Below are 21648 nucleotides of genomic sequence, written 5' to 3'. Positions count from 1 at the left end.
TTCTCGATAATACTAAGGTGGAGGGTTGGGGCTCTCAATCCCGTCTGTTTTTACCCATTAAACAGGGTTAGCAAGATATCTCCTCCCAGTCGGTTTCCAGGTGGGTTTGCCAGGTCCTTACGTATGCTTACAAACATTCTGATGATCAGGCTCGGGTGAGAGTGAAAGTGCTCATGAGGTTAGGGCCTTTGCTGCATCCTGGGCACTCCTCAATGGGTCCTCCTTTCAGGAGGTCATTTCTGCAGCATTCTGGCGTGCAGGGATACCTTCCCAGATTTTTATCTGCGATCCCTAGCTTCCCACTCTGAAGGTCTGTATTCGTTGGGACCTCTTTTGGTGGCACAGTCAGTGGCTGTGCCTCCTCGGCAGCCCCGGGGCATGTCTTTCCGCAAGGTGACACCTTGGTGCAATTACTCCTACACGGGGCGGTCCATCCAACTCTTCTGGCACTCCTTTTCCCCCTTCCTACTATTCTTCTGCTGTGCTGGATGGGCTGCCTGGCATCATGTCACTGTTAAGGTAAGACGAATTTGCATACTAAAGTTATGGTAATTATTACTGTAATGAAATTAAGGTTCTTTCATGTAAAACCAATTTTTACAATGTGATACTTACAATAACTTTATTGAGTCCCACCCTATCCTCCCCTCTTCCTTTTCTGCTTGGCTGCCCCTCAGTTGGGCTCCTGAATGGTTTTTAGAGGACGGGCGATCACTCTATGTCTTTGTCATGATTGCTGTTGGGATCATAGGGAGGTGAGGATTTTTTAATCTTTTGTTTTTGGGATACAAAGATGGATGAAGGTACCATATTTGCATTCTAAAGTTATGGTAAGTATAACATCATGAAAATTGGTTTTACATGAAAAAAACCTCAAATTGTATAAATAAAACTGAACACTTTTATTCCTGGTCTGCGGGGTCACCTGATTAATGATTATTCCCAATCCCAGTATTACCAAAACCACTGTTTATTCCTAGTTCACAGTGTCACCAAAACCACTTGTTTATTCCTAGTTCACAGTGTCACTAAAACCACTGTTTATTCCTAGTCCACAGTTTATTTTTAGTCCACAGTATCAACAAAACCAGTTTATTCCTAGTCCACAGTATTACCAAAACCACTGTTTATTCCTAGTCCACAGTTTATTTTTAGTCCACACAGTATCAACAAAACCACTGTTTATTCCTAGTCCACAGTATTATCAACACCACTGTTTATTCCTAGTCCACAGTATTATCAACACCACTGTTTATTCCTAGTCCACAGTATTACCAAAACCACTGTTTATTCCTAGTCCACAGTATTACCAAAATCACTGTTTATTCCTAGTCCACAGTATTACCAAAACCACTGTTTATTCCTAGTCCACAGTATTACCAAAACCAATGTTTATTCCTAGTCCACAGTATTACCAAAATCAAAGTTTATTTCTAGTCCACAGTATTACCAAAACCAATGTTTATTTCTAGTACACAGTATCACCAAAACCACTGTTTATTTTTAGTCCACAGTATCAACAAAACCACTGTTTATTCCTAGTCCACAGTATTATCAACACCACTGTTTATTCCTAGTCCACAGTATCACCAAAACTGCTGTTTATTCCTAGTTCATTGTATCGTGGTATGCTGTGTTTACTATCATTAAAGTATATAGTGTTCCCATTGGCCAGAATGTTTCCAGGTTTAAATCCTACCAAGTTCGGAAAAAAATGCATATACTCATACTTAAGATCACAACCAGGGTGAAATTTGTTAAAACACTCCGATGACATCTTTTGATTGACCAAAAAATAAGATCTGCACGCAAAATTTTATCAGTCCCATCTGTAAAATTAAGTTTAAGGAAATGAAATCGTTGTGAAGTTGTCATGGTGGATTTAAATAAATGGTACCCTGTAATGCAATAATTACTTTATGTTCTGCTGAAAAAAATATTTTGTCTTGTTTTTGTTTCTTTATGACTTATCTCAAGATTTTAGAAATTCTGTTATGTTTTGTTTTGAAATCTCATGATAGTTGTTGACACATTCTAATGCCTTTTGATGATCACAAAATAAATTAATTTGTAGCTGTGAAACATTAGATAAAGATACAAATAGGTGAAAGAAAACCAGAAAAAGTGTCTAGAATATATGTTGTTACATTTCCTGTATGCAAAAAGAACCAGGCTTGCTTGATAATGAAGGGAACCTTGCCAATATATTATGCAATCATTCCAAATACTTGCTCATCATACTTCAGTATCACAATCATTAAGAGTGCCTACTAATGATTAGGATACAGACCTACCTTGTTTATATTGGATTCTTAATTGCAAGAATCCATATAAACAACATTTTATTGGTTCATGTAGTTGTTTCAAGAAGTGGAATCAAGAGTATGTAGATTTTGATCAATCTTCAACACCTTCTGAAAAACCAAAACCAATGTTTATTTCCAATCCATGAGATCACCAAAACTAATAATTATGCCCAAAGTTTGGGAATTTGAACACTCCCTAATCCTGCCAAATATTCATGTCCCATGCATGGCTTGTTTGGAGAAGGTTACAGTCTTTTCATCATGACAAATGATAAGATTAGATTTTAAAATATCTGCATCCCAATTCATAGTAAGCACCTAGCAACTTCATTCTTTGATATATTTTGGTCAAACTCTATACAAAGGCCAGTTATCAGTAAACTGTGGACATGGTTGTGTTTTAGGACTCCAGGTCAAGACCTAAATCACCTTTGGTGTATATATAGGTATAAACTAGTTTCACTTGGCTGTGTCAGCATTTATGTCTTACAAACATTTTCTAGTTTTGTGATGAAATGCTATTTCCTAATCTAGTCTGAAACATCTGTAGACAACTGAAACTCCTATCAACAAAAACAAACATCAAGAATTACACATATGACATTTTGTTCACTTTCATTGTTCTGTAGATTTTAAGGTGATGATGCTAGGTAACTGTTCCCTCAGCAACATTTAAAACTGATGCTGAATTTGTGTACAGCTTACAGTCTGTTTCTACAATGGATTATCTTTTTTGATTTTTTAATGAAAAAAAGGAAACTTTAGTTTTTACTTTTAAAATTTTGGAAATTGTGGAGTTAATTGCAAAATAATGACAGGAAAGCTTTTATTTTATTTTAGAAGGAATTGGTCTTGGCAATTGTATATCTTAACGATGGATTAAGACTTGATGGTCTAAACGATGGATCTAGGCCCGATGAACTAATGGTTGGTCTAGACCTGATTGACTAAATGGTGGGTGTAGGCCTGATGGACTAATAGTTGGTGTAGGCCTGATAGACTAAATGGTGGGTGTAGGCCTGATGGACTAAATGATGGGTCTAGACCCGATGAACTAATGGTTGGTCTAGACCTGATTGACTAATGGTTGGTCTAAGCCTGATGGACTAAATGGTTGGTGTAGGCCTGATGGACTAAATGGTGGGTGTAGGCCTGATAGACTAAATGGTGGGTCTAGACCTGATGGACTTAATGGTGGGTTTAAGCCTGATGGACTAAATGGTGGGTGTAGGCCTGATGGACTAAATGGTGGGTGTAGGCCTGATAGACTAAATGGTGGGTCTAGACCTGATGGACTAAATGGTGGGTGTAGGCCTGATGGACTAAATGGTGGATGTAGGCCTGATGAACTAATGGTGGGTCTAGACCTGATGGACTAAATGGTGGGTGTAGGCCTGATAGACTAAATGGTGGGTGTAGGCCTGATGAACTAATGGTGGGTCTAGACCTGATGGACTAAATGGTGGGTGTAGGCCTGATGGACTAAATGGTGGGTGTAGGCCTGATGAGCTAATGGTGGGTCTAGACCTGATGGACTAAATGGTGGGTGTAGGCCTGATGGACTAAATGGTGGGTGTAGGCCTGATAGGCTAAATGGTGGGTGTAGGCCTGAAGGACTAAATGGTGGGTGTAGGCCTTATGGACTAAATGGTGGGTGTATGCCTGATGGACTAAATGGTGGGTGTAGGCCTGATGAACTAATGGTGGGTGTAGGCCTGATGGACTAAATGGTGGGTGTAGGCCTGATGGCCTAAATGGTGGGTGTAGACCTAATCGACTCAATGGTGGATGTAGGCCTGAAGGACTAAATGGTGGGTCTAAGCCTGAAGGACTAAATGGTGGGTGTAGGCCTGATGGACTAAATGGTGGATGTAGGCCTGATGGACTAAATGGTAGGTGTAGGTCTGATGGACTAAATGGTGGGTGTAGGCCTGATAGACTAAATGGTGGGTCTAGACCTGATGGACTAAATGATGGGTCTAAGCCTGAAGGACTAAATGGTGGGTGTAGGCCTGATGGACTAAATGGTGGGTGTAGGCCTGATGGACTAAATGGTAGGTCTAGACCTGATGGACTAAATGGTGGGTGTAGGCCTGATGAACTAATGGTGGGTTTAGACCTGATGGACTAAATGGTGGGTGTAGGCCTGATAGACTAAATGGTGGGTGTAGGCCTGATGGACTAAATGATGGGTCTTGGCCTGTTGGAATTAATGGTGGGTGTAGGCCTGATGGACTAAATGGTGGGTGTATACGTGATGGACTAAATGGTGGGTGTAGGCCTGATAGACTAAATGGTGGGTGTAGGCCTGATGGACTAAATGGTGGGTCTTGGCCTGATGGACTAAATGGTGGGTGTATGCGTGATGGACTAAATGGTGGGTGTAGGCCTGATAGACTAAATGGTGGGTGTAGGCCTGATGGACTAAATGGTGGGTGTAGGCTTGATCATCTTAATGGTTGGTATAGGGCCTGATTGACTAAATGGTTGGTCTAGGCCTGATCAGCTTAATGGTGAGTCAAGGCTTGAAGGATTATTAAGGGCCCAATATTTATTTTTAAGCAAATGCTTTGACTCCTTCCTGTGTAGGAATGACAGGATTTTGTTCACAGTTGATCTAAATGCATCCCCGGGTGAAAGCAATTAATTTTTTATTAACAGGAGGCCTAAACCCAAGGGTAGAGGTCCACAAGGGAAAAAGATTTAAAATCCTTTTACTGTTGGGATCAAGATATTACTGAATAACAAAAATTTTCCTGAAGCATCCTTGGGGAAATGGAACTAATTTTATAAAATGGTGAGTCTGTGACCTCTTGGTATAATGAGCAGGACACAATATATAAAATTTCACAAAGTCTCTAAATCTTTCTTCTGTCTTGGTCAGATGTATCCTTCGGAGCCTTCACAGTTTGACCATGAAGACCTATATATGGTATAACAGCAGCAATAGCAACAGATATGTAATGATTAAAACAATTATGATTTAGGATACTTTTCGCATTATGGGTGAACAAGAGGCTCAATGGGCCTGAACCGCTCACTTGTTCTACACAGCTTTCAAAGAAGATTTTGTCTGTTCATAAAGTCAATTTCTGCAAAGATGAAATCCTATTTCTCCCCTGTGCTGCTATATGAATACCAATATACTTGCGTATTACCATAAGTGGGTGTTGAATTGAATCTGTCTACTAGTTTAGCCTCTGTCAGGGAAGGCTTCATCACCCTTGTAGACAGATTAAAGTCAACACCAACTTATTGATAACATGTGAGTATTCATGTATTTAATCCCAACTATGTTTCAAAACCAATATCAGTAGCCTGAGCAATTGGTTTTGGGGAAGAGCTTGCTTGAAAACAGGGTCAGGGTCATTAATTTGAACAAACTGAGTAGATCTTCAACAAAGCATGACACAAACCAAATATCAGCACCCTGGGTCATTGCATCATTTGGAAAAAAGTCCTTTCCTGATTATAATATGTTGATCCCTATGACCCTGAAAGTGGGTCAGGGTCTTTCACTCAAACAAAAAGTTTACCTCTGTGACCTTCAAAATGGGACAAGGTCATTCCTAAGAACAAACTTGGTAACCTTTCATTCCAGCATGGTAGAGGCACCGTAACACCATTCAGGGTCTAAGATAAACTGAAAAGTTATTTTAATATTTTAATATTTAAAGTGTGGACAAAAAGCTTATAACAAAGCACCAGTTGTAGAGATCAGTGATCACTTAGTTGACCTTATAGTTCTTGTTCTTGAAATGTATTGATAATGATCACTTAGTTGACCCTGTAGTTCTTGTACTTTTGATTAATTGATACCCTGTATCACTTTTGATTAATTGTTGACCCTGTAGTTCTTGTACTTTTGATTAATTGATAATGATCACTTAGTTGACCCTGTAGTTCTTGTACTTTTGATTAATTGATAATGGTCACCATGTAGTTATTAATTGATAATGATCACTTAGTGTAGTTCTTGTACTTTTGATTAATTGATACTGATCACTTAGTTGACCATGTAGTTCTTGTACTTTTGATTAATTGATAATGATCACTTAGTTGACCCTGTAGTTCTTGTACTTTTGATTAATTGATAATGGTCACTTAGTTGACCCTGTAGTTCTTGTACTTTTGATTAATTGATACTGATCACTTAGTTGACCCTGTAGTTCTTGTACTTTTGATTAATTGATACTGATCACTTAGTTGACCCTGTAGTTCTTGTACTTTTGATTAATTGATAATGATCACTTAGTTGACCCTGTAGTACTTTTGATTAATTGATACTTGACCATGTAGTTCTTGTACTTTTGATTAATTGATACTGATCACTTAGTTGACCCTGTAGTTCTTGTACTTTTGATTAATTGATACTGATCACTTAGTTGACCCTGTAGTTCTTGTACTTTTGATTAATTGATAATGATCACTTAGTTGACCCTGTAGTTCTTGTACTTTTGATTAATTGATAATGGTCACTTAGTTGACCTTATAGTTCTTGTTCTTGAAATGTATTGATAATGATCACTTAGTTGACCCTGTAGTTCTTGTACTTTTGATTAATTGATAATGGTCACTTAGTTGACCCTGTAGTTCTTGTACTTTTGATTAATTGATAATGATCACTTAGTTGACCCTGTAGTTCTTGTACTTTTGATTAATTGATAATGGTCACTTAGTTGACCATGTAGTTCTTGTACTTTTGATTAATTGATACTGATCACTTAGTTGACCTTGTAGTTCTTGTACTTTTGATTAATTGATACTGATCACTTAGTTGACCCTGTAGTTCTTGTACTTTTGATTAATTGATACTGATCACTTAGTTGACCCTGTAGTTCTTGTACTTTTGATTAATTGATACTGATCACTTAGTTGACCCTGTAGTTCTTGTACTTTTGATTAATTGATACTGATCACTTAGTTGACCCTGTAGTTCTTGTACTTTTGATTAATTGATACTGATCACTTAGTTGACCCTGTAGTTCTTGTACTTTTGATTAATTGATACTGATCACTTAGTTGACACTGTAGTTCTTGTACTTTTGATTAATTGATAATGGTTCTTGTACTTTTGATTAATTGATAATGATCACTTAGTTGACCCTGTAGTTCTTGTACTTTTGATGTACTGATAAGTAAATATGTGTCCAATACAGTTGTTTTCAGGGAACACTCATTAGGTTCACTTGATAGTCGTATGATTTTGTGGTCAATCTGAAATCTAATACAGCCACCATGACACCATCAATGCTAAAATATTCTGAACAGTTTTAATCATTTAGTAAGTGTTCCTACTACTACTGATATTATACAATACAAATGTCTTAGTAGTCATATGACCTTCCTTCTTATGAAACTAACATACAAAGTTGAGACTTATGACGTTAGAATTGTGAAATACTGCATACCATATTTTCCGGGTTATAAGCCGCATTTTTTCCCCTCAGGGGTCGGGCGTTCAGCTTATATACCAATACGTGTTAAATGTGAAAAAAAACCCAAAAAAATTGAAGAGAATGGTTGGGACATTGTTTCTGGACCATTATGTATTTAACAGCCATTTTTACCTGCTTGTTCTCAAACCATGATAATTTTGGCTGCTGCAACATGTCACGCTTCCAGAAAGAATAAGAAATAGTGATTTAAACCAGAGATACCAGTACTCCTGTACGAGACGTCGGGACCAAGTTTTTTTTTACGAGTACCTATCCATCTCCTGTTTGTAATTGAAGCAGATCATCTAGAACCGTCATTTTCATGGATGATTTTAATAGATTGAAATAAAAATAACATTCTCTCGGATTTAATGAATCATACCTTTCAATATTAATCACAATAATATCTTCTGAACTTTCGTGGTCGCTTCAGAAGCCATAGCAGAAGTTTACGATAATCTGTTGCACCCTGGGATCCATAGGTTATGCGGCCAAATTCTAGCACAACTGCCATCCTTGCTTATGATAAGAATGGCTTTGTGTAACTTACCAGAAATAATATGGGACTATAAGAATTTTGTCAGCTTGCAAGGGGTCTTCGGTAATATTTAACTGTACAGACACCGATAGAGATATTGTTAAGTAAACTATAACGGTTACCTATTCATAAGCAAATGTGCGAGTTATTTCCCGGTGTCTCTTACATGTGGATTAAATTGAAAAAATCGCTAAAAATCAGCCCAAAGGCTTATACTCAGGTGCTGTTCATAGCCCGGAAAATACAGTAATTAATTATTATCATTGTTTTTCAAAAGAGGGCTAAATTTCATGGATAAATATATCTGACCAAATCTTATTTCAATAGTATGAAGACATATGAATTAATTGATTACCACCAAAATCAATGAAAATAAATCGCCCACAAAAATATTACCTTCAAAATTAATAAAAAATTAATCTTCTACAAAAATAAATGTTTTTTTCAGTAGATGTTTTTTCTGCAATTTTATACTGGTTATATTATCAGAACAGGAACAAGAAAAGGTCAAAGAGACTTAAAACAAGTTAACATGATCATTTATATAATTGGCTGTTATGAAGACTTGCCCATGATAAAAACGTGCCTTTTGTTTATAGTTGTTGTTTTGGAAGATTTCATGCCATACTATGGAATAATAGAATCTTTCTTCCCTGTAGGATGATATAGGGAGAGTTCAACCCTAGGGGAAATATTATTAAGTTGTAAAACATGAGGCTTACTGAGTGTTTGGTAGCTTAATAATCTTTCCCCAAGGGTTGAGATCCCCCTGTTTCATCTTGAATGTGATTTTTATCTTACCCTGTTTTCCTTTAACCAGTGCAAGACAAAGTGTATTGTGTGCAAACAAAAGCATGTGGATGGCATGTGGAGTGACAAGGCCTGCGAAGACCTCAGATGCTTCATGCAATGTGATTTAATCTTAAACAAAACATAATTCTAGTGCACATATCAATAAAATGTCAAATAAAATGATACTTTTGATATTATCTATATATTTTTAAAGATAAGTTGTAGATGAAGATGAGTTTTAATCTAGATGATAGCACAGGATTTTCAGTTTTGAGGATAACACTAGATTTCAGTAGCAGATAAACTAGTGTTTGTAACAGACCTTATAAAAGTAGTTCCTCTTCTGGGTCACGTCAGTGAGATCACTTAAATTGTTTCCAGAGGGTGCAAAGAATATGTGTAGCTTGTGTCAACCTTAGGGAAAGATAAGGAAATCTTGCATCAGGAAAAAGCGTAGAGTTACCTATCATGGGAAAGATAATCAAAGATTTATGTCTGTATTGTAACTTATCCAGTATTATGTGTTTTATGCTCACTTATTAGTTTTTTGTGTGTAGATGTCTACTGGTAGATGGTATTTATTTCAATTTTTTTGTAGCAATATGTATCAGGGTATTCTGTCTCAACGTTGCTAATTATCCATTGCATCTTGTTTTGTTTGACATTTCAAACAGACAAAACCCAAATTGTCTGTTGGAAATGTCAAACGAGATGCAATGAATAATATCATAGTATCCATGTAAACTTGAGCTTTACATTGTGTGTCAGTAATAAACCTGGTTGTCTCCCTTTGGCTGATATCTGTCTGGACTCTAGAGATAAAATCTTTACTATATTCTGTATATTAGATTGGATTCAGGTGGCTGGTCCAAGAAATTGAATGGAGTCAGGTGTTATTGTTGGTTTTAGACCCTCTTCATTTTTCCAAGGAGAAGTTATGTACAGATCTGGGGTTATACAACAGCAACTGATGAGGCTTTGGCCAGACTAATAACACAAGAAATTAGATCCTTGGCACTCGTCTTCCTCCACAGGGTCTACAGTAATGTTACATTTTTTTTCTGATGATTGAGCCCACATATTTCAAAATCGGCATATTCCAAAATTTATTTATTTGGAAACCAATGTCCTGATTGAAAGATCCAAACAAATCTGATTCATCTTTTAGTAAATAAGACTAGTAATCAGGCATTGTTTCAGTAACTGCTCATTACTATATGTGCTCATTGGATAATGTTTTTCTCTTAACTGTGGCAGGTGTATCTGTGCTTTCAGTTGTGCGAGATTTACTTGTATTTCCCTAGAGTTGAGAAGGGGGTTACAGAGATGGTAAATTACCATTTTGTAAGAGAATTTCATGTCATGCCCTTTAGTAGAGATATTGGATTCACCTACTACGATAATCATATGATGTCACAGAATTATCATTATTATTATCATAATTACATTCTTAACGGCCCGTCAACACATAAAAGGTCATTAGGGTCATCATACGGTAAAACACACGGCGATCCAAAAGGAAATAACATTAAACAAACCAAAAGGTAAAAGACAAATGTTAAAAATCTTAAATGGGTATGTTAACACAAAAGATTAAAATGGTACGTCATTGATGTCACAGAAGGATTCTAGTTCAATATTATGAATACCCATACATCCCCTGTAGGGTGAGATAGGGGGTTTCTTGCCCTGGACAGGTAGATCCACACATTTTACTGGTGTGGGATTTCCTTGTCAAGACGAGAGGATTCCCCTGTCAGAACAATGCTATGATGTCACAGTAACAATTCACTGATGTCATGTCAATAATTAAATCATGCCAACGATACGAAACATTGTGACAACAAAAACACATGAGTACCTAATTATACCAACAAGGTAAAAGAAAAATAATAATTCAACCCATTTGTTAGTGAGGAAGGCTGATCTCAACCTACTGGAAAAGATGTTTAAGGTGCAAACACTCAGAAGCCTCTTGTTCGCCAACTTAATCATCTTTCCCCTTGGGGTTAGATCTACCTATCTCACCTCCAAGAGGGTGAATATTTCTATTAATTTCAATCTTACGGGAATGATTCTTGAGTGGACAAACATGTATGTCTTACATTACAATCAGAGCCCTAAAAGTCAGTGTTTTAAGTATCACAGGTTGACAGTTTGCGTTATGACTGTCAATATTTTCTATGAAATTTTGTTAGCTCTATATCATATTGTGCCAGATTTATTGAAAAGCTGTCTGGGATCAAAGAAAAAAAGCTGTATGTAAAACACATATTGTAAAATGACATTTTCCTACCCGTACCTTCATAGCAAACTATAAATTTCATTGTTAAGGAAGTCTGTTTTAGTACTCTTTGTGAAGGGAATAAAGAGGCAAAAACTAGACTGTTTCATGAAACCTCCCTATTGAGACCATGTTGGGGACTGGACAAAAATGGTCTTAACAGTGAGGTAGATCAGATTGACCATAAAAAGAACCATAACTGAATAAAGACTGTACATGTATATTATTCAACGATACATTATATGTAATAACTTAACTGTATATAAAATATTGAATTTTATGAAATGCATGTATAAAAAAGATAAAATTGGTGAATAGACAAAAGAATATATATGTATATAGTCCTTTGTTTATATCATAATATACATGTATATTTACTATTGTAAACATTGAGTAAAAAAAAACAATCAATTTTAAGTTCAATAGGAACTTAATATTAATTTTTCAATTTTTTCTCATAAGTTTACAAACATATTAGTTCAGTCAATGTATTACACAGTAAAACACATTGGTAACATCATTATTGAAGTCACTATAAAGTCTTTCAATGCTTCATTTTTCAAATAAATTCGCAAGCACACTAACTCTGTTGGTGTATCACTCAGTACAACACATTTGTCTTTTTACTTAAAAAAAAAAGTCCAGTTTACACTGTTGTGAAGAGCTGCAGGTCTGGACAGCCTCCTCTTCTATAAGTCCTTTTTTAGCGATCGTGATAGCTCGTTTTGTTTACGTGGTGTCATCATTGGTTAAGATCATCTGAGTTTTGAGACAGTGAAAATACAATCATAAAAATTTATATGCACGTTTTTTTTATCAATCAAACGATGTCGAGAGTTTAATATCACTACATTAACAGTTAAAAACCCTTGACAACTTGTGCATGTGCAAGTAAAGAAATATCGGCCGAAAAGACTACATAATTCACCTTTGGGTATGCAGGGCTTCTAAGGTGTTTAACAGCAAACCTACCAATCTATCAATATATAATTAACAAACAGTAGATCGCTACTAAAACATGTTTTGCATGCAGTTTCACACGGGTAGGCCAAGTTAATCTGATAATGATGTTTACTTCGTGTAACGCCACCTGGTGACAGAGTCAGTAACCTGTGACGAAAACAAAGGTCGAGAATGACACACATGCTCGCAGTTCATTGCCCACCAGGTAAACTTTAATCACTGGTCAGAACTTGGTCATTATTGTGAGGTCAATTATCGTTAATTAGTGGTCATTGGGACTGTAAGAATTGGTCGTAATACAGAATATCTGGGTGGTCGTAATACAGAATATCGGGTGGTCATAATACTGAAGCGACCAATACAAAGATGAAAAAAAATGGGACTGAAAAAAAGTGCCAATAATAGCAGGGTGGTCATAATTTTGAGGTGGTCGTTAGGTAAGGTTTCACTGTATATGTGAAAAATTCATCATTTTAAATTAAAAAAAATTTGAACCAAAAAGGAAAGCAAACTTTATGGTTTTATAGCTACTTGGTTTTTCAGAACAAGATCAAATTTGTTTACAATATGGATACTGTCATCTGTACATTAGGCATGCAAAAAAATGATTGTTGATTGAAAAAGGATATGAATCTACAAATATATAAGATTTTTATTAGCGATTCAATCAAGGGTTGGTCGTAAATATCATTTAGTTCCAAGGATCAGGTGGTTTAGAGAGGGCTTGATGGGTTGTCGCTTTGCAGTCCTATAGCAAATTGCATTGTTACTGTGTAACTTCTTTTTCATCAGATTCGAATAAAACTGAAGCAGATATACATGTCTGCTCTAAACAGCTGGATGGGAATTTTATCTATTTCCACCAGTAACACTATCTTTTTTATGGTATGGATATTAGGAAGGTTTTTTCATCATATTTGATTAAACAAAACACTATAAAAATCTCTTCTGAAATATACAAGGTGGATATTTGATATGTTTATCACAGGTTTTTAGATGTTGTTTTCGTTTGTATGTGGTTCGTCTCAAATGTGCTCCTAGAACAGAGAGCATATAGTCGCCACTTTGTCCATCCATCCGTTTGTCCGTCCATCATAATTTTGTCCATAGCATAACAAAAAATGTTAGAGGTATCAACATAAAACTTCATATATACATAGATCTCAACAAGGAGAAGTGCAGTGAATGAGAATCATCACTCTTTTTTCTGTAATTTAGGAGTTATTGCCCTTTGTTATTTTTTCATACTTCAATTTTTTCGAGAGTGTTACACTAAAACTAAAAGAGGTATCAACATGAAATTCATAGGTAGAAAGATCATAATGAGAAGGGCAGTTCACAAGAACCATAACTCTCTTTTGCATAATTTCATTTTTTTTTTTTTCATACTTCAATTTTGTCCATTTGGAGGAGCATAACCAATTGCCTTTGTTTCAAATAAAAATGGCTGTAAAAAAAAACTGACACTTCCACTCTTTGCTTGATGTAAAACTGTTTATGAAATAAAAATGTTTTACATATGACTGTATCTTTTGAGAACACTGGAGGTGAACATTTGGCACAATGGAAGAAATAGTTTTCAGTTTCTAGAAATATACTGTTTTTTATGCACGTTTTGAATGTCACTGCAAATGTTTAAGCTAAAGTATTTTCTGCACTTATGTGTAGACTGACTCATTAATTTCCCCGAGGAAAGTACCACAGAATAAGAAACGGAATTAGACTGTGGATGTAATGAGATAATGTAGAAGTTGTATGAAAATATAGATCAGTTTTTGTCATTTATGACTGAACCCAATTTGATATAAAGCTTATCTATCATCAGACCAGTAAAAGTAGAAATCTGATTAGTTCAGTGATGGCACTGTGCCTTCAAGGAGCTTTAAACATATATACTGTTGCAGATAATTCAGTAACATTAAATTTTACATCCTTTCAATCGAATATATACAGTATTTCCTAAAAAGGGATAGATTTTGAACATACCGTATTAGACCTATTAAGTACCCAGGGCCTTCAAAAATTTTAAATATTGAAGGAATGGTTATTAGGACCTTTTTTTATGCTCCCTGAAAATTTTCGGGGGAGCATATAGTTGCCGCCTTGCCCGTCCGTCTGTCTTTCTGTCTGTCCTTTTGTGACTAGAGCATAACTTTGCCCACAATTAAGCAAGGATCATGAAACAGTGTATATGCATTGATTATGCTAAATTCAGGACCCCCAACCCTTAATTACAGAATTATTGCCCTGGAAGGACTGGCAGGATTTGAAGAAACTTGGTTGGTACACTTGTTACCTTAATCCCTTGCCTAAGTTTGAAAAACGGTGATTTTTACGCATATTTAAGGAGGCTGTTGAGACTTGATTGACCGATTTTATCACTCTATGGGAAGTCTTTCCGCATATCATCTTTTGAAGGAAGAAATGAATTATTATGAGACTTGCTTGGTAGACTTGTTACCTTAATTCCTTGTTCAAGTTTGATTATCGGCAAATTTTGTGCTTATTTGATGAGGCTGCTGTGACCTGATTGGCTGATATCTTTTCCAGTTTTCCATGTTGGTCAATTTTAATGTATATATGTTACAAATGAACATGGGTGGAGGATCTTGATGACAATATCTTTGTTGTATCTGTAGCACTACTTTAAAATGTTTGCTAGGATAATGAAACTTGGAGTAGATATTGGTCATATTAAGAGAAAGTACAGTACACCCAATTCAGGGCCTACAACCCCTTAATTACAGAATTATGGCCTTTTGTCATTTTCGGGGAGCATTCATCAGTTTCATGGGTACTCTTATTCAAGATACATTTCATTCAGGAAATCCCCAAATCAAAAGCACTTTCATTTTCTAAATATAGGCTCATTACATCACTATTCACAATTATTCACCTCATTTCTGGAATTCAAAAAGATGGCACCCATGGAAGTTACTGTATTTTCTCTGAAACATTTTGATATGAAATATTAGCACACAATATTTTCACCCATTTTACGACTTGTTTGACATAAACTGAAAAAATTATTCTAGATTGAGAGAGTCAAACAGGATGTCATTGATCATGACTGAATACAACCTTGGTAAACAAAATTAAAAACAAAAATGATAAATAAAAATTTAAAAAATTCAGCCGTTTTATTTGCTTGCTTTCAAAATGAAAATATACAGTAGGCAATGTTTTGAACACATTAGGTTATCAAGTGATGAAAACATCCTAAATTGTGTTAGTATTGAGGTCCAAAGTGGTGACAATGTAGCATCTGTGTCCTTTAAAAGATTGAGGGTCACATAAAGAAACATGTGCTTAATGGATGGAATACAATAGTCTATAAATTTAGTTTTAATTTTAAAATCATTATTAAAACCCATACTGCTTAGAGCTATGAAGAGAATGATTATAATGATATTTATCATGGGGTCAAAGGTCATGTAATATGATAAAAACCTGTGGATCTAATGTGAAGGTAGGTCAGTAGAGGTATCAAAATTTGAATAAGTGACACAGAATATTTGGTAATGTTACCACCATCATGCACATACAAGTGCAGAGGCCTGAGGTATTTATTAGCTTATATACGTATACAGACACAGAATATTTGATAATGTTACCACCATCATGCACATACAAGTGCAGAGTCCTGAGGTATTTATTAGCTTCAATACGTATAGACACAGAATATTTGATATTGTTACCGTCATGCACATACATGTGAAGAGTCCTGAGGTATTTATTAGCTTATATACGTATACAGACACAGAATATTTGATAATGTTACCACCATCATGCACATACAAGTGCAGAGTCCTGAGGTATTTATTAGCTTCAATACGTATACAGACACAGAATATTTGATATTGTTACCGTCATGCACATACATGTGCAGAGTCCTGAGGTATTTATTAGCTTCAATACGTATACAGACACAGAATATTGGATATTGTTACCGTCATGCACATACATGTGCAGAGTCCTGAGGTATTTATTAGCTTCAATACCTATACAGACACAGAATATTGGATAATGTTACCGTATGCACATATGAATGAGCACTTCTTTCTTGAAGAATTTTTATCAAACTTTGTATGTATGAAGGGCCATAAAATCTTTCACAAGTTATAATTTTAAATTCAATGTCATCATCATTATCATTTTTAGAAAATCTTTGTCAGCATTCTTGTGGATTTAAGATTACATATTAGGTACTTTGTAATTCTATATGGTATTGTATATCATTCAGCCAGGACTGGATATGAATATTTTGGTGATAATCAGATACATATTAATTATTGCTCAATGAAAAATGAGCTCCGTTATGCTTTGTATTTAGTGAATGAATTTAGATATAAGTTAGCAAACATCAAAACCGTACAGTTTAGAGCTCTTAATGAATGGTCATAAGGATATTTGCCATGGGGTGAAAGGTCATGTAATACTAAATCTGAAGGGGTCTAAAGTGAGACAAGGGGTCAAAGGTCAGCTAAAGTATTAAAGTCAATGATTGTCAGAAATCATGAGGTATAAAGGTACAATTAGAGTAACATGTTGTGAATATCAATGAGCTGAAAATATCGATTAGTTTTGATATATTTATAATTGTTAAATGGATAAGGAAAACATTCTAGATAATTATGTTTTTATCAACACAGAGATGTCAGATTCGGGAAGCAGGTTTGTTATCTGAAGCTGTGGCTTACAACCTTTAGGCACATGACATGTCCACTTAGATTGTGTCTTGTGTGATAGCTTTCCTTTTAGAAAGGAGAAATCAACCTTAGAAGACTTGAGCATCTGTTAAATACTGTCCGGTGTCGACCCATAGGTAGTGCGAACGGACATGTCAGTCTTGATGGTTGTGTAAGTATCGTCTATTTCATGTCGTCTGGCCGTCACTCTTTGAAACCATGCAGGCTCTTCCAGACAAAAAACGAGACACAATCGTTAGCTGATGTACTTATGCTTTGGCCATCAGGTGGTGGGTCTGTACCGACCTCAACTTCCGAGGTTTCTGTATGGTGTCAAACTCTAAATGATTCTGGACATGTTATACTGATGAAGGGGTGTAACGAGTAGATAGGAAGGAGTGGGGAGAGGGGGTGGTGGGGGACTCTTAGGTCACACCTTACTAATTAATGACATTGATTAAAACATTAATCAACCTTGTATAAGTTTCTTAACTTCACAGAAAGTAAAACATTTTAAGGATCAAGATATATACTAATAATGTTACAACGAGATCGAGAATGGACAAGGGCTTGAGTAAAACCCATTAATAAAAATTATTCGTACAATTAAGTGAATTAACACCATTTCCTCTTAAAGTGCTGAGCAAAGTTTAACCAAACTTTATTAAAGCATAAGTGGTTCCATTGCAGAATACTTTCACCTATATTGCAGTATGATATTATTATTAATACTGTTTGTAATTTTTATTGATGGATTACGGACCCACGTCCCTCTGCATACCTCTGATCCAAGCAAACGCTGGACATAACTCTCTGCTGAATTCAAATTGTGAAAATCTGAGTTGTTGACGGATGAAATTTGAGGTTTTTTAATGTAAAACCAATTTTCATGATGTAATACTTACCATAACTTTAGTATGCAAATACAGTACCTACACCCATCTTTGTATCCCAACAACAAAAGATTCAAAAGAAAAACAATCCCGCCCTCCCTACGATCCATGAGCCATCACGGCAGGAACGCAGAGTGATCTCCCTTCCTCTAATAACCTTTATGGCGTAAACCCCACAGAGGGGCAGCCAGGCAGATAAGGAAGAGGGGAGGATAGGGTGGGACTCCATAAAGTTATGGTAAGTATTACATCATGAAAATTGGTTTTACATTAAAAAACCTCAATTTCATTTCAGTAATAATTACCATAACTTTAGTATGCGAATTCGTCTTACCGTAGTGGTGACTAGAAGCCAGGCAGCCCCTTCAGCACAACCAAAGTAGTAGGGAGGGAGAACAGAGTGCTAAAGTGAAGGAAGGGACCTCTCTGTGAAAGAGCAGGTGTACCCACATGCCGCCGTACGGAAAGACATGGCCCGGGGCTAACGAGGAGGCCCAGCCACTGACTATGCCACCACCAAAGGTCCCAATGAATACAGGCCTTCTGAGTGGGAAGCTAGGGATCACAGATAAAAATCTGTTAAGGTATCCCTGCCCTGCCAGAATACTGCAGACATGACCTCCTGAAAGGAGGACTCATTGAGAGAAGGGCCCAGGATGAAGCAAGGGCCCTGACCTCGTGAGACCGCGCTTTCGCTCTCGCCCGAGCCAGATCATCAAAATGCTCGTAAGCATACTAAATCACCTGGCAAACCCACCTGGAAACCGACTGGGAGGAGATATCTCGTTGCCCCTGTTTAATGGGCAAAACAGACGGGATCGAGAGCCCCGCCCCCCCCCCCTGGTTTTATCAAGATAAAACCTAAGAGCCCGACAAGGACAAAGCAACCTATCTCGCTCCTCCGAGCTAGTCACAGCCAGGATCCTGATGGGATCGTGCGAGAACCCCGGAACCTGATTCTTCGCTAAAAACAACTCTATTCATAGCAAAGCCTCTGATTAGGGCAGAAAGAGAGGAGGACTAACCGATCTCCTTCCTGCCATAACAAGCAAGAACTCTGGCAATAGCTGTACGATAGCCAGCAATAGTGCCAGGTGGCAGATAGCGGTACCTAAACAGAGAGATTAGGAAGTCCGCAATCAAATGCAGAGGCTTCGAATGAATAAGCTTCCTTGCCGACACACCAATCACAGAAGATCATCCAACGTGACTGGTAGACGGCAGAAGAGGAAGCCCTGATTGATTGCTCAATGCAATCTGACACCTCTTGAGAAAAGCCTGCCTTGGCGTGGCTTCCAGAGATAGCCTCAGCGCGTGAAGGTGGAGGATCTCTGGTCAAGAGTGTGTCGTTCTGGGCCAAGGCTGGCGAAGGAGATTCGGTCTGGTGGGGAGAGCCAAGGGCTCCTCCACCAGAAACGACAAGAGCTCCTGAAACCAAGCTTGCCTCGGCCACAGAGGGGCTCTCAGAAGTAAGGAGCAGTGATGCTCCCAGAACTTCTGTAGAACCCTGCCCACCAGGTTGAAGGGAGGGAATGCATATGCATACGTCCCTTCCTATTCCAGAGAAAGGGCGTCCACAGCCCACGCCTTACGGTCTGGGACCGGGGAGACGAAGGTTAGCAGCTGGTTGTTCAGGGAAGTGGCAAACAGGTCTATAATAGGTCTGTCCCACGCCTGACAATTCCCCTTGAAAATCAAGGGACACAGCTGCCATTCCGTCAACACCGGCTGGTGGCGCCTGGAGAGTGGCCACCAACACACTCAGCCTGCCAGAAAGATGCTTGACCGCTATGGTCAACTGCATGTCCTGGCAGAGAAGATGGATGTGGATGGAGAGGGCACACAGGACATGAGACCTGGTGGCCCCTGTCTCTCCAGATACGCGACAACTGTTGTCGGTAGCCACACTTTGGACTGCAGGATACCCCTAAAGGACTGCAGAGCCAAATGAACAGTCTCATCTCGAGTACACTGATGTGCTCCGAGAGTTGTTCGCCAGACCACTCCCCCAAGCGGCATTGGCCATCGAGGTAAGCTCACATTCCTGTCATGAACGCGTCCATGAACAGGATCATAGAGGGGATAGGCTTGGTCAGAGGTACCCCGTGGAAAACGTTCTCCTGAATGGTCCACCAGCAAGAGAACTCCCTGACCGACTGGGTAAGCGGGATCCAGGCCTCCTGGATGACGGAACCCAGTCAGACAGGAGGAACATCTGGAGAGGTCCGATGTGAATCCTCCCTAGGGGGACCACATATGCCAAGGAGTTGAGATACCCCAGAAAACTGAGGAACCAATGTACCTGGACAAGCGACCAAGTGATGAAAGTCAGAGCCAGAGCCCTGACCTTCTCAAACTTCTCCAGAGGTGGAAGGGCTAAGCCCCGAACCATGTCAAAATGGTTCCCCAGGAAGAAGAAGTCCTAATATGAAGGAACCTCTGACTTCTCTCTGGAAGGAATGAAGCCGACTCTGAGCAAGAGTTTCAGGACCAGACGAGTGTCCTTCACTAACGATTCCCACACCAAAAGAGGCATGAGGGAGTCGTCGAAATAGATGTGGACGTCTATTCTGCAGGAGTGAAGGAAACACCAGCAGCAACTTGGTGAACACCAAAGGAGCTGTCGTGAGCCCCAAGGGCATCTCTGCCTTGGCAGCATGGTCCCTACTTCCTCCTGGAGCACCCGTGCCCTTTCTGAATCCCCGGGAGGAGGAAAGAAACAAAAACGGCCAGGAGGCGAGGGACGAATCCTGAAGAAGGGGAATACCTAGACCCTCCCTGACCACCGACAAAAGCCCAAGCGTCCTCTGTAATATCCTGCCACTAGGAAAGGAAAGCAGAGAGACGTCCGCCCACAGGGAGTTCCGGATGGGGCAGATCGAGCCCCTGCCAGACCAGAGAATCGTCTGCCCACCCGGAGCCTGAGCCTGCAGGAGAAGGACATGAGCCCGGGAAAGGAGAACCACCGTCCACCCGGCCATACCCTTCGCCTTTCGCGGCCAAGAAGCAGAAATAGTCAGGAACCCTTCTTCTTGCCCCCAGGAGGTTTCTTACCCTTCCTACCCTTCCCCTTGTTGCCGTTGAAGTGAGGTTGGGACTTGGGCTGTGCAGAAAACTGAGCAGCCGAAGACTTCGCCTTCTTCTTAGGAGGCACTGACCCCTGCGAGGCACTGGCCTTCTCAGCCTGAAACCTCTTCACCAGAAGTGCTGAGGCGACCGAGTCCTCCTTCATATCCTTCTGAACCCAAGGAAGAGCTCCCCTGAACAGGGTAGAGCCCTAGAAGGGGGCATTCAACAAGCGGAAACGGTAGGGTTACTGGACTGGGCGGAATTTCAGAACTGAAAACTGCCTAGCCAACACGGCATTGACGAGCAGAGAACCTGCAAGGCTGCCGTGTCCTGTATGTCGGCTGTTCTGTCTCGGATAACCGACACTCAGGCAAATCGGATACCCTGTATAGACAAACTGTCAGGAAGTCTATGTATGACAGAACTTGGATGGAGAGGTGCAACATTCTCTCCATCCTGTGGTGCTCTTTGGGATCGAGCACCACCTGGTCCACTGATTTGCCGGGCCAGGCAGCCAGCTGTCTCAACTCCAGCTGTGCTGGTTGAGAGGCCAGCTGCCCATCATGTGTGGCATAGTCGGAAGCTGAAGCCTCCGACAATTCACCAACACTGAGCTGCAGACCGACAAACCCGAGAGCACGGGTAGAGAAGGAGTCCTTCTCTAAAACCGGAGCCCG

Source organism: Ylistrum balloti, unplaced genomic scaffold (genome assembly GCF_031769215.1).
Source record: "Ylistrum balloti isolate Yb309-2 unplaced genomic scaffold, AGI_CSIRO_Ybal_v1 Utg369754, whole genome shotgun sequence".
In the NCBI taxonomy this organism is placed as follows: domain Eukaryota; kingdom Metazoa; phylum Mollusca; class Bivalvia; order Pectinida; family Pectinidae; genus Ylistrum; species Ylistrum balloti.
Note: the sequence above shows the minus strand (reverse complement) of the source record.